The sequence below is a fragment of the Rhinopithecus roxellana genome, chromosome 14, assembly GCF_007565055.1.
Source record: "Rhinopithecus roxellana isolate Shanxi Qingling chromosome 14, ASM756505v1, whole genome shotgun sequence".
Classification (NCBI taxonomy): domain Eukaryota; kingdom Metazoa; phylum Chordata; class Mammalia; order Primates; family Cercopithecidae; genus Rhinopithecus; species Rhinopithecus roxellana.
The window spans coordinates 102,592,658-102,603,181 of record NC_044562.1 but is presented as its reverse complement, the minus strand read 5'-3'; the positions used below and the strand labels follow the sequence as shown (position 1 = coordinate 102,603,181).

At 41.4% G+C, this 10,524-nt stretch overlaps 1 long non-coding RNA gene across 1 annotated transcript in view; it reads left to right on the top strand.

Annotated features, from left to right (window-relative positions):
• The first annotated feature begins 1,914 nt into the window (after nucleotides 1-1,914).
• The window catches only part of LOC104661277, a 67,306-nt gene continuing 58,696 nt past the window's right edge, over nucleotides 1,915-10,524 (top strand). The window contains exon 1 of the long non-coding RNA XR_004053273.1: nucleotides 1,915-1,999. This is a non-coding gene — a long non-coding RNA (uncharacterized LOC104661277). The remainder of the gene's footprint in view (nucleotides 2,000-10,524) is intronic.

The window sequence follows — 10,524 nt, the reverse complement described above, 5'->3', positions numbered from 1 at the left end:
TAGGTTGTAAGAAGCCTTACAGCTTCTGGCTTGGTCTCTGTGCTCCAGAAAAACTTGGAAGATATCTGACTACCTGAGCTTGCCTTGCTTAAGGAAGCCCACGTTGGCCAGGTGCATAGGCCATATGCACAGAGAGAGAGAGAGAGAGGGAAAGAGAGAGGGAGGGAGAGAGGGAGGGAGAGAGGAAGGGGGTGGGGAGAGGGAGGGAGGGAGGGAGAGAGAGAGAGAGAGAGAGAGAGAGAGAGAGAGAGAGAGAATGGTCTAGACAGCTCCAGATGTTCAGATGTTTCTAGCCATCCCAGCTGCGGGCACACAAAACAACTTGGATGTCCAGACCAGTCAAGCCTTCATATGCCTCTAGCTCCAACCACTATATCTTTGTCACTACATGAGCAATGCCAAGTGGGAACTGTCCAGCTGAGTCCAGTGAATTCACTGAAAGAGCATAATGAATTGTAGTTTTAAGGCATTGAGTTCTGAGGCGGTTTGTTACACAGAAACAGAAAATCAAAACACTGCTTCACTTCTATGTCTTCAGCACCTGGCATGAGGCTGGTGTACTTGGTGTATTGTAAACACTTCAAAAACATTTGTTACATGAGTAAATAAGCTTACAAGATTACTTGCACACACAGATAACATGTGTGTAATTATGAAATTTCCTTATAATTAAAATGCTAAGAAAATAACTCACTTTCTATTTTGTTATTTCTTGTTTTTCTCAGTTTCATTTTCCACTGGACTGACTGGGTCAATAAACATTGAGTTGGTGTTTGTACAAACACAGTAGAGCCAAATGTCATAAATGGCTGAAATTTTTCCTTTCTCCAGAGTCCCACTTCTTTGATGAGATAGCCAATGTGTTACAGGATGGCCCAGTGCAGAGCAAAGGCTCAGCGAGTATTACCATTTCTTGTTGTTCAGACTCCTTGTTGCAGAAGCCTCAGTGTTCACACAACCACACTGCACAACTTCCAGGGAGATTTCTGCACATCTGAAGCATCACCTGAAATAAAGAACATTCTATGCCACTCAATATCAAAGTCTCTTTAGATGTTAGTGCAGGCCCTGAGATGGGCTCTGTCATGTATGAGAGGGCACCCCTTCCACTCTGAACTTGTACCATCTTGCCCCAACCATTGAGAAATGTGGCAAGCATAAGCAAACCTTAGAACTCCCACAAACAATTCCCATAAACACAAATCTCATTCCGAGGGAAAATTTTAGTAGAAATTACAAGCACCAACTTGAGACTTCTATAAAAACGACATGAAACACATTGGAAAAGGTGGGCCTACATAGGTTTCTGCCAAATTTCTAATTCACAAAGTTTTGTGCTCTTCTCAGGGTTGTTATGGAGTCCTGGCCACTTGCTGTGTACAATGGGAGATGCCTGGAGAGGCTCCTTCTCACTTTAACTTTTTTTCTAACTAATCTAATTCTGATTTCAGCTTTCAACATTTCAGTGCTCAGATTATTCACTTTAAACGGGCAACCCATGGGCTTTCTTCTCTGTTCTCCCAGAAACTGCGGGAGCTGAGTGGCTTTCCATAATATGCGCTACTTGGTCTCACCCTGAAGCAGAGAAGACTTTGCCTTGTACAACTTCAAAAGGCCCTTTGATAAGTTGTTTTGGCTTCTTACTTAAATATAGAGCAATCCAGCTTATTATCACTTCCAGTTTCTTTTTAAAATAAATTCTTCCTTTATCACATCTTCAAATCCATCTAAAGAATGTTTAAGTTCTCTTTAAACAATTAAGAAAAGTCACCCAAGGTATTAGCTGCAGCAAGGGTGAGACTTGTGGTGTGATGCAATGTCTTACAGTGTCCCCTCTGCTCCAGAGTCTTGTCCCTTAGTCTTAAAATTCAGAATATTCAGTTAACTGGCCACCTACGGGGTCTTACTGCATGCAGTAATTCACATTTCCTCATAACATACTTTTATTACTACTTTGTAATACTATAGCAGTATGAACGTCCTGTAGGGAGCCTGAACTGTGAGTATTTTGATAACCTTTCTTTATGGTCATGCTTGGTTTAATTTGGACATGATTCAGGAAAAAGAAGAGAGAGAAAAAAAAGGGCCAGATCATGTCAGGCTTGTTCTGAATGGTCAAACCCAGCAGGCCCCTTGGTGGAACAGTGGGCCAACCTGAATCATTTGCAATGAATGACAAACCAGGTCAAAGCCCAGAGCAACTGCTGCTAATAGGCATACTCTATCATCTACAGAATATTTACTGTTATTAAGCCTCATCTTAGTGTTCCTTCATGTGTAGTTTGAGAAGTGCTGATTTAGACAAAATGGATTGAAACAATATCTTTAGTATCTGCTTTAAAGATTCAGCTGAGTGTCCGTTGCTCCAGGGAGCCTTGTCTGACCCAGAGCAGTTTATCTCTATTATACCACTATTGTGCAATGCAGTGCTGTGGTTAGATGTCTGTTCCCCCACTGCATTTCTTTCTCCTGTTCTCCTTGAATACACTAATCACAAGTTTGGCTTTGAAGAGTTCATGAATGGATGGATGGATGAATGAATGAGTGAATGTGGTGTCAGATGTGTAATATTGGAAGAGCAATGACCACAATGGTAGCTGTAGAACTCCAGAATTTCTCCTGAGTAGTAGTGATAATATTATCCTTTTTGCAAGGTTGTTGAGGAGTAAAACAATGAGATAATCTGTATTATTTTATTTAGCAAATGTATAATTGAGTGTCTACTTGGAGGCAAATACTGTAAAAATATTCCAAAGTGCTTTAAAAATGATATCATTTCTCTTTATTTTATAATAGAATTTGGTTGGCCAGTTTCTCTAACTGTACATACACCACTAGGCAGGGTGGCTTTCCATTGTTCTCTAACATCCTGTATTTAGATTTTCCAGCTAGGAATTCACATTTCCTCATAACATACTTATATTACTACTTTGTAATACTATAGCACTATGAACGGTCCTGTAGGGAGCCAGAACTGTGAGTATTTTGATAACCTTTCTTTATAGTCATGCTTGGTTTAATTTGGACATGATTCAGGAAAAAGAAAAGAGAAAAAAAAACAACAGAAAAAGCAACACTGCAGATTTTTTTTTTTTTTTAATAATTCAACATAATCCTTTAAGGATGCAATGCTATTTTATTTTAATTTTTTATTTTAGTTTTTATTATGCTTGGTGTGTTTAATTAGAGTGGTTTGGATACAGAAAACAAGTTTGATAGAAATTTGAATTTAACTTTGTTTGGCAATTGGATACCAAAGACAAATGTAAGAAATATTTTCAAAATTTGAGAACATTTTGGTTCTTAAAAAGTATGTATTATGTAAGTTAATGTTTACATGGCTTTGAAATGGTACAGGCACTAATGTATGACTGAAAGGAAAACTTAGAGAAAAAGGCATCTTCACTTAGGAACAGCTGAATTTGGGAACTAACAAGAGCAAAGCAAATAATTCAGTTAGTTGTTGCATGGAATAAATTTACTATGGTAAAAACACCATTTACTTTGAGAACATTCCTATATTTTTCAAAATAACTCATAACATCATTTTGTATAATGGATGAGTTTCTTTTAGTGGTCATGGTTTCATAATTTGTAAAACCTAAAAAATGTCTAACCTTCTAGTTAGTTTTTATTTTTGTACTTCTTTTAGAAGTACAAAACTCTATGCTATGACATATTAATTTGCTATGGATTGAGTGTTTTAAATTCCAACAGATATGGCTTCCAAAGGTACTCAAATAAGCAGGCAGAAAGGACGGAGTCATTGAATCCCAACAGTTATTCAAGTCAAATGGAGCGTATGTGATCACAGCTTGGATTGTGATTCTGAACCAAGGCAAAGGTTGAGTTTCAAAACTATGAAGTTAGAGTCTCAGACTCATTTTCATAGAAACCCTGATGTAAATGACACGTAAATTTCCAATTTAATGGGTATGGTTGCTGGAAGGGTAACCCCAAATCTGAAGCTGGGGACTTGTCTCATTGGTGATGACTGTACTTGAAGGGTTGTTTGTAGTATTGAGTGAGTGGTCTCCGTGGTCCTCATGTCCTGAGGCTGAAGCCCTGTGAAGGGAGCTGCACAGCCTCGTGTGGAGGACCATGAAGGTTCGATTCTGGAAATGGTGTCAAAGGCAGCAGATGCTTCAGGCAGCAGACGGCTGCAGAGGGAGAGTTTTGGGTTCTGTTGCTAGGGTGTTGTGGTGGTTGTAGTCCAGAGACTTGGAGCAACACTGGGGAAGACTCGGATGGTATCAGAAGACATGCTTGTGGGAGATGCTGCCATGTCAGAGACAGGGCAGGTGTGACTGGGCTGCATATCCTTCATAAGTCCTGTCTCTAAGTCATGCTATTCTAGTTACTCGGCTGAGTAACAAGTGACCCCAAATCTAGAGGTGGAAAATAAACTTTTATCATGTTCACGGATTCTTTGGACAGGGTACTGCGAGGGCAGTTTTTTTTCTATGAGGCCAGGAGCCATATCCAGAAGACTCAAAGGTTGGGGCTGGAATCATCTGATAGCTTGCTCACTCACATGTCTGGGGGGAGCGGTGCTTCTGGCTGTTGCTGAGGGCGTTTCTAGAACTATTGCTGTGGACTGAATGTTCGTGTCTCCCACAGATGTGTATGTTCAAGTCTAATCCACAGTGGGATGACATTTGGAGGTGGAGTCCCTGGCATGTCATTAGGTCAGGAGCAAGGAAAACTCATTAATGGGGTTAGTGCCCTTATAAGAAGAGGCCAGAGAGCCAGCTCATTCTCCTTTCACCATCTGAGGACATAGCCAAACGTGCCTGTCTGTAAACCAATAAGAGATCCCTCACTAGAACCTGACCCTGCTAGCACCATGATCTTGGAATTTCAGCCTCCAGAACTGTAGGAATAAATGCTTGTTGTTAGAGATACCCAGTTTATGGTATTTGGTTAGAGCCGTCCAAGTTGACTAAGCAGCTCTCAGGTGGAATGGCTACACATAACTCCTCCATTTGGGATGGGCTTCCTCTCAACATGGTGGCTGGTTTTCAAAGATAAGCATCTTAAACAGGGATGGCTTCATGGGTTTGTGTCCTGTGTAGTTACACAAGGCTAACACACAGAAGAGGGCTCTGTGCTTGCCACTGTTTTGAAAGTCTTAATTTTGAATAAGAGGCGCTCATTTTCATTTTCTCCTGGGTTCCACAAATTTCATCACTGGTCCAGATTAAGACAGAGAGAGAGAAAGAGAGAGGGAGAGAAAGAGAGAGAGAGAGAGAGAGAGAGAGAGAGAGAGAGAGAGAGAGAGGAGAAAGATAGAAGGAGGTGGGGAGAGGAACTAGTCAAAAGCTATATTGCCTTCTTTTACTTCATCTAGGAAGTCAGGCAGCATCATGTCTACTACATTGTATTTGTTAGAAGCAAGTCATTGAGGTGTCCCATATTCAAAGGGGAGATAATAGATTCCACTGCTTGATGGAAGGATGTCAAGGTTCTGGGAGAGTATGTGGGAACATAAATATTGCTATGGCCATTTTTGGAAAATACAATCTGCCACAAATGCTCTGCATATATTTCTGCAGGTGCCACCTACTGGGTTAGTTTTTATTTTGTTTCTTGTGTAATAGAGTGTTAAAATTAAAGTTAGAGACTGAGACACCAAGATAGAATTGATGTGATATTCCAAAGCCAGATCACAGTATGTGAAATTTACATTCCATGACTTGAATCCCCTCAACCACTTTCAGAATGGAAAGAGTTGACTTGGAGGAGAATTTTGAAATGACTTATTTGGAAAGATCAGTTGCTCCATTCAGATTTACCCCATGTTTAGTAAGGGAGACCTCCAGGAGTTCATTTGGAAAGTTCTGAATCACCTTCCTTAAAACTAGAAGCAACTTAAGCTGTAAAAAGTCAAAAAGGGTAAAGGCAGGAGGATAAGGCATTATCTTTATTTTTTATTAAAAATCTTGTATGTTATTAAAAGTTTGTATTTATTTTTTCATTTAAATTCACAGCTTTATTTTATTAAAATTAGCATTTTTTTCTTTCTTTCTTTATTTTTTGAGACAGAGTTTTTGCTCTGTTGTCCAGCCTCGAGTGCAGTGGCACGATCTTGGCTCACTGCAACTTACTTCTCCCGAAAGTGATTGATTCTCCTGCCTCAGCCTCCTGAATAGCTGGGATTACAAGTGAGCACCACTACGCCCAGCTATTTTTGTTTTTTTGTATTTTTAGTAAAGACGAGATTGTCACCATGTTGGCCAGGCTGGTCTCGAACTCCTGACCTCAAGTGATCTGCCCATCTTGGCTTCCCAAATTGCTGGGATTACAGGTATGAGCCACTGTGCCCAGCTTAAAATTAGTGTTTTTAAAAGGTGATTTAATCAGTAAGGTATTTATTATCACCTTATAAAACAGACCCAGATAGGGGACTCCATGGTTAGGGAAGTTTGTAATTTGTAGGCTCAGCTGATACAACATAAGGGTGATAGCAGATTTGACCACATCTACAAAAAATACTCATCTTTCCAAGAAGCCCAGACTAGGCACCCCTTGAGGTCCCTAGGCCATTGCCAAGCCTTCTCAGAGGTGACGGGAAAGAATCTGTTCTAATGGGCCCAGGACAATCCTGAATCCTCTCCAGAAAAGTGGAAGGAAGGCCAGGGAGCTTCTTTGCCTATGCACATGGAGATGACCTTCACCAACGTTGAATCCAGGCAGAATGGAGAGCTTATACCTTCAGATTCCAAAGGGTAAAGGAATATTTTCTGTGGACTGGCTCTGTGTGGGGTGATTGGGCAAGTGAGACAGTGTGGGTTTTTTTATGAATTTGTCCAAGGGCCCTAGATGGTTGAAGGGCCAGAAGCCAGAAGTTGAAGTTAATATCAGATAATTGAGGGCTGCAGAAGGACTCATGAGTAAACCCTGACTAACCATTCTGGTTTGCCCGGATCTCAGAAGTTGCACAAGATGTAGGACTTTTAGGCTAGAATGGGAATATTCCTGGACAAGCTGGGATGGGTGGTCACCCTACCTACCTTGGACCACCCATAATAAGATGCATTAACCCAGGACAGGACTGCAGGGCAGGGGCCCACCAGGGACCCTACAGGATGCCCGTGAAAGTGCCTGTGAAAGAAAGACTCGTCTGCAAACATTTGCCAGGCCTGGAAAGCCCAAAGCCAGCACAAGAAGGACATTTCCTGGCCCTTTACCATGTCTCTCTTCTAGCTCTGGCCTTAACCCAGAAACTGACTAGCAAGCTGCGGGAGGGCTTCAGAAGGGAGGAGGGAAAGCACTAGGTGGAGAATAAAGCATAAACCATCCACAGTGGAGCAGCTGAGGTACAGGGACAGGAAAAGGTTTAGTGCTAAATCAGTTTCAGTTTCTGGTTATGTAAGATGTTCTGATTACTGAATTCCACTCACTTGTTACTAAAGGGATTGTAGGATGTTCTTGTCCTCATATACACATCCAAGAGTATCTAGAAAAGTCCTGGGATGCACCTGAATGTTCAAGTAGGGGCAAGGGAAGGTTAACTCCACTGAACACATGAAGGGGAGTGCTGTGATTTCACGATGGGCTGTCCTTGTTCAACATACTTCTTATACTTGAAATTTCAAAAATCCTGCTCCAATGTGAAGTGACAAATGACAGGTCAAGGAAATAACTTGTTTGTTCCTCTACTTTGTAAAGATTATGCACTTTCCATGGACTGTTTAAAATTTCTCAAATAATGAATTTAAGTTAAAGAGGGAAAAAAATCCATCTTTCCCATCTCTCGCTCAGTCTCCAACAGCTATCAAACATCAAATATTTTCTTCTTCCCTAGGCTGGAGGCCTAACAACTCCAGGAACTAAATATCAGATTTTCCACAGAGAATTGTGGGATCATTTATTCTTTGGGATGATTGTCAGATATTACTTGTTTTCCTCTACCTCCACCGTACCCCCTTAATCAGGTGAACCCACCTGCTGCGGCTACCTGTTTCAGCTCAGCTCAGCTCATCTGCTTCTACTGGGGTCCTGACCCTCATAAGTGCCCCTTTCACAGATGCTGGCTTGTCAGTGTTGCTACTTATTTCCACCCAGCCCTGTGCCATCCATACCTGGCATCCACTCTCAAGGTCTGATGCTGATTCTCTGATCTCTCTTGACCAAGCCATCAGATGCTTCTGACTCAGTTGCCCAGGATTTCTGTGTTAGAAAGGAACTGCCTGGGAACTGCTTCTTGATTTTTCTGGATCAGGCTTCTAGTCCCAACTCTGTTAAAATTCCGGAATAATCTTAGACAGTTGTTTTAACCTCTGCAAGCCTCAGTTTCTTCATCTATACAATTAGGATAAAAATAGTTGTATTGCTTAGGGATACTGTGAAGAAATCAATTAATAGATGTGAAAACACTTTTTAAAAGTTAGACAGTAAATATATGCATGGTAGTACATATGTATGCATTAGCACAATCTGGTTACCACTCTGGAGTTGGGATTTTTGATATTATTACCCTTATCTTTACCCTTCCCTGTCATTACTGCATCTCTTGGCTTTTTGCTTAGATCCTTGATCTTCAGGACCTGATATGCTGAATGTCAATATCCATCCGTTCACTGAGATAATCTTACCAGGCTCAATGTCTTCTTATCGCTTCATGCAAAGGTCATTTTCTCACTCTCTTTCAGTCCCAGGTGAAACACCTGAGCCTTCTCTCTTCAACTACTTTTCTTTCTGACCTAATGTTCTAATGAATACGGAGACCTGTGCCATTCCAGTTCAACCAACACTCTGCTCTTTTCTTCCTTCATAGCTGTCACACAGAGAAAACCCAAGACAGCAACACGTTCTGGAAGCCAGGTGAGGAGAGATTTTTAAGAGGGAGAGAGTGAAAAATTCTGTCAAATGTCAAATTCTTTTCAAGGAAGGTGAAGCCTGAGAATTGAGCATTGAATTTAGCAATGTGGAAGTTACTGGTGAGCTTGATAGGAGCAAATTGGGGGAAAAAAATGAAACAAATTTCAATTAGAGTAGATTCAACAGAGAGCAGAAAGAACTAAATTAAAGGCAATGATAAACAGCTCTTTCAAAGAGCTGTGTTTTGTTTTGTTACTTTTTTTCTTAAGGTAAGGAAAAGAATGGGCAATAGCTGGAAAGACAATAGGATGATGAAAGGTTTTACCAGACAATACACACAAAAAAGAGAGGATACATTGATGAGACAGGAGAGAAGAAAACTGCTGAAACAATGACTTAAGTAGGTTAAAGCAGATGGGATCCAGGGCCATACTGGAGGGGCTGGCCTTCAGAAATGCAGATGGCTCAACTACATCGCAGGAAGAGAGCTGGAACATGTATACACACATGCATCAGGGGAGGACATGTAGGGTGTCTTCTGATGGCTTCAGTTTTCTTAGTTACACAGGAAGCAAAGCCATCAGCTGGGAATGAGGATGGAGGAGGAGGTGTTGGAATCTGAGAAGAGAGAAGGTAAGAAATAACCACGTAGGAGAGTAGAACAGTAAATTATCTAGGGATATACAGTACAATTGCTAGGCAGTATTAATCACTCTCATAATGTTAATGATCATTAATCTATATTGATGTCATTAGTGGATTTTACTCTAGATATGTTCATTTGTGTGAGTGTAGTCACAGTGTAGGCAGAATGTCCAATTTAACTAGGGTTTGGCTTTATCCAAGAGAGTTTGAGGAACAGGAGTAAGGTAGAGAAACTGGGGGCAAATTTAAGGGAGTGATTATAAGACAGACCATGAAGTGTAAGCAAGATAATGAGGAAGTGAGTGAGGTTGCAAGGAAAACCAACAGGATCAATAGACTGAAGATGGCAGGATGGATTTAGCCAAGTGACTAATTAAGGAAGAGAGCTCCAGGCAGATTGGAGATGTCTGTGAGGCTGGCCGACTATTGGAATTGGGGTTCAGGAAATGCGTTGAAAAAATAGCAGTTATCGACCAGAATAGTAAGCTGCTCATAATTGATATTATGGAGGGTTTGCAGTTATGGTAAAAGCACAAGAGTTAATCCATGGGAATCAGTGGCCAAGGTAAAGAGGAGAACGAGATCTCTAGAAGTGGGGAGGCCAAGGAACTGAGAGAACAGACATTGGAAATGATCATCTATAGGGATATTGAACTCACTAATAAGTAGAAGAGAATTGGAGGTAGACAGAATGAATCATTAGTTAATTATCTCCAAAGACTAACAAGGAGTAACCAGGAAGTGCTGGTGATAATGGCGGCATGAGGTTAGAGATGACCTCAGCAAACCCAGTCACTTCCAGAATGCATACAGATCTGGCTTAAAACGTTCTGGTCGGCCGGGCGCGGTGGCTCAAGCCTGTAATCCCAGCACTTTGGGAGGCCGAGACGGATGGATCACGAGGTCAGGAGATCGAGACCATCCTGGCTAATACGGTGAAACCCTGTCTCTACTTAAAAATACAAAAAACTAGCCGGGCGAGGAGGCGGGCGCCTGTAGTCCCAGCTACTCGGGAGGCTGAGGCAGGAGAATGGCGAAAACCCGGGAGGCGGAGCT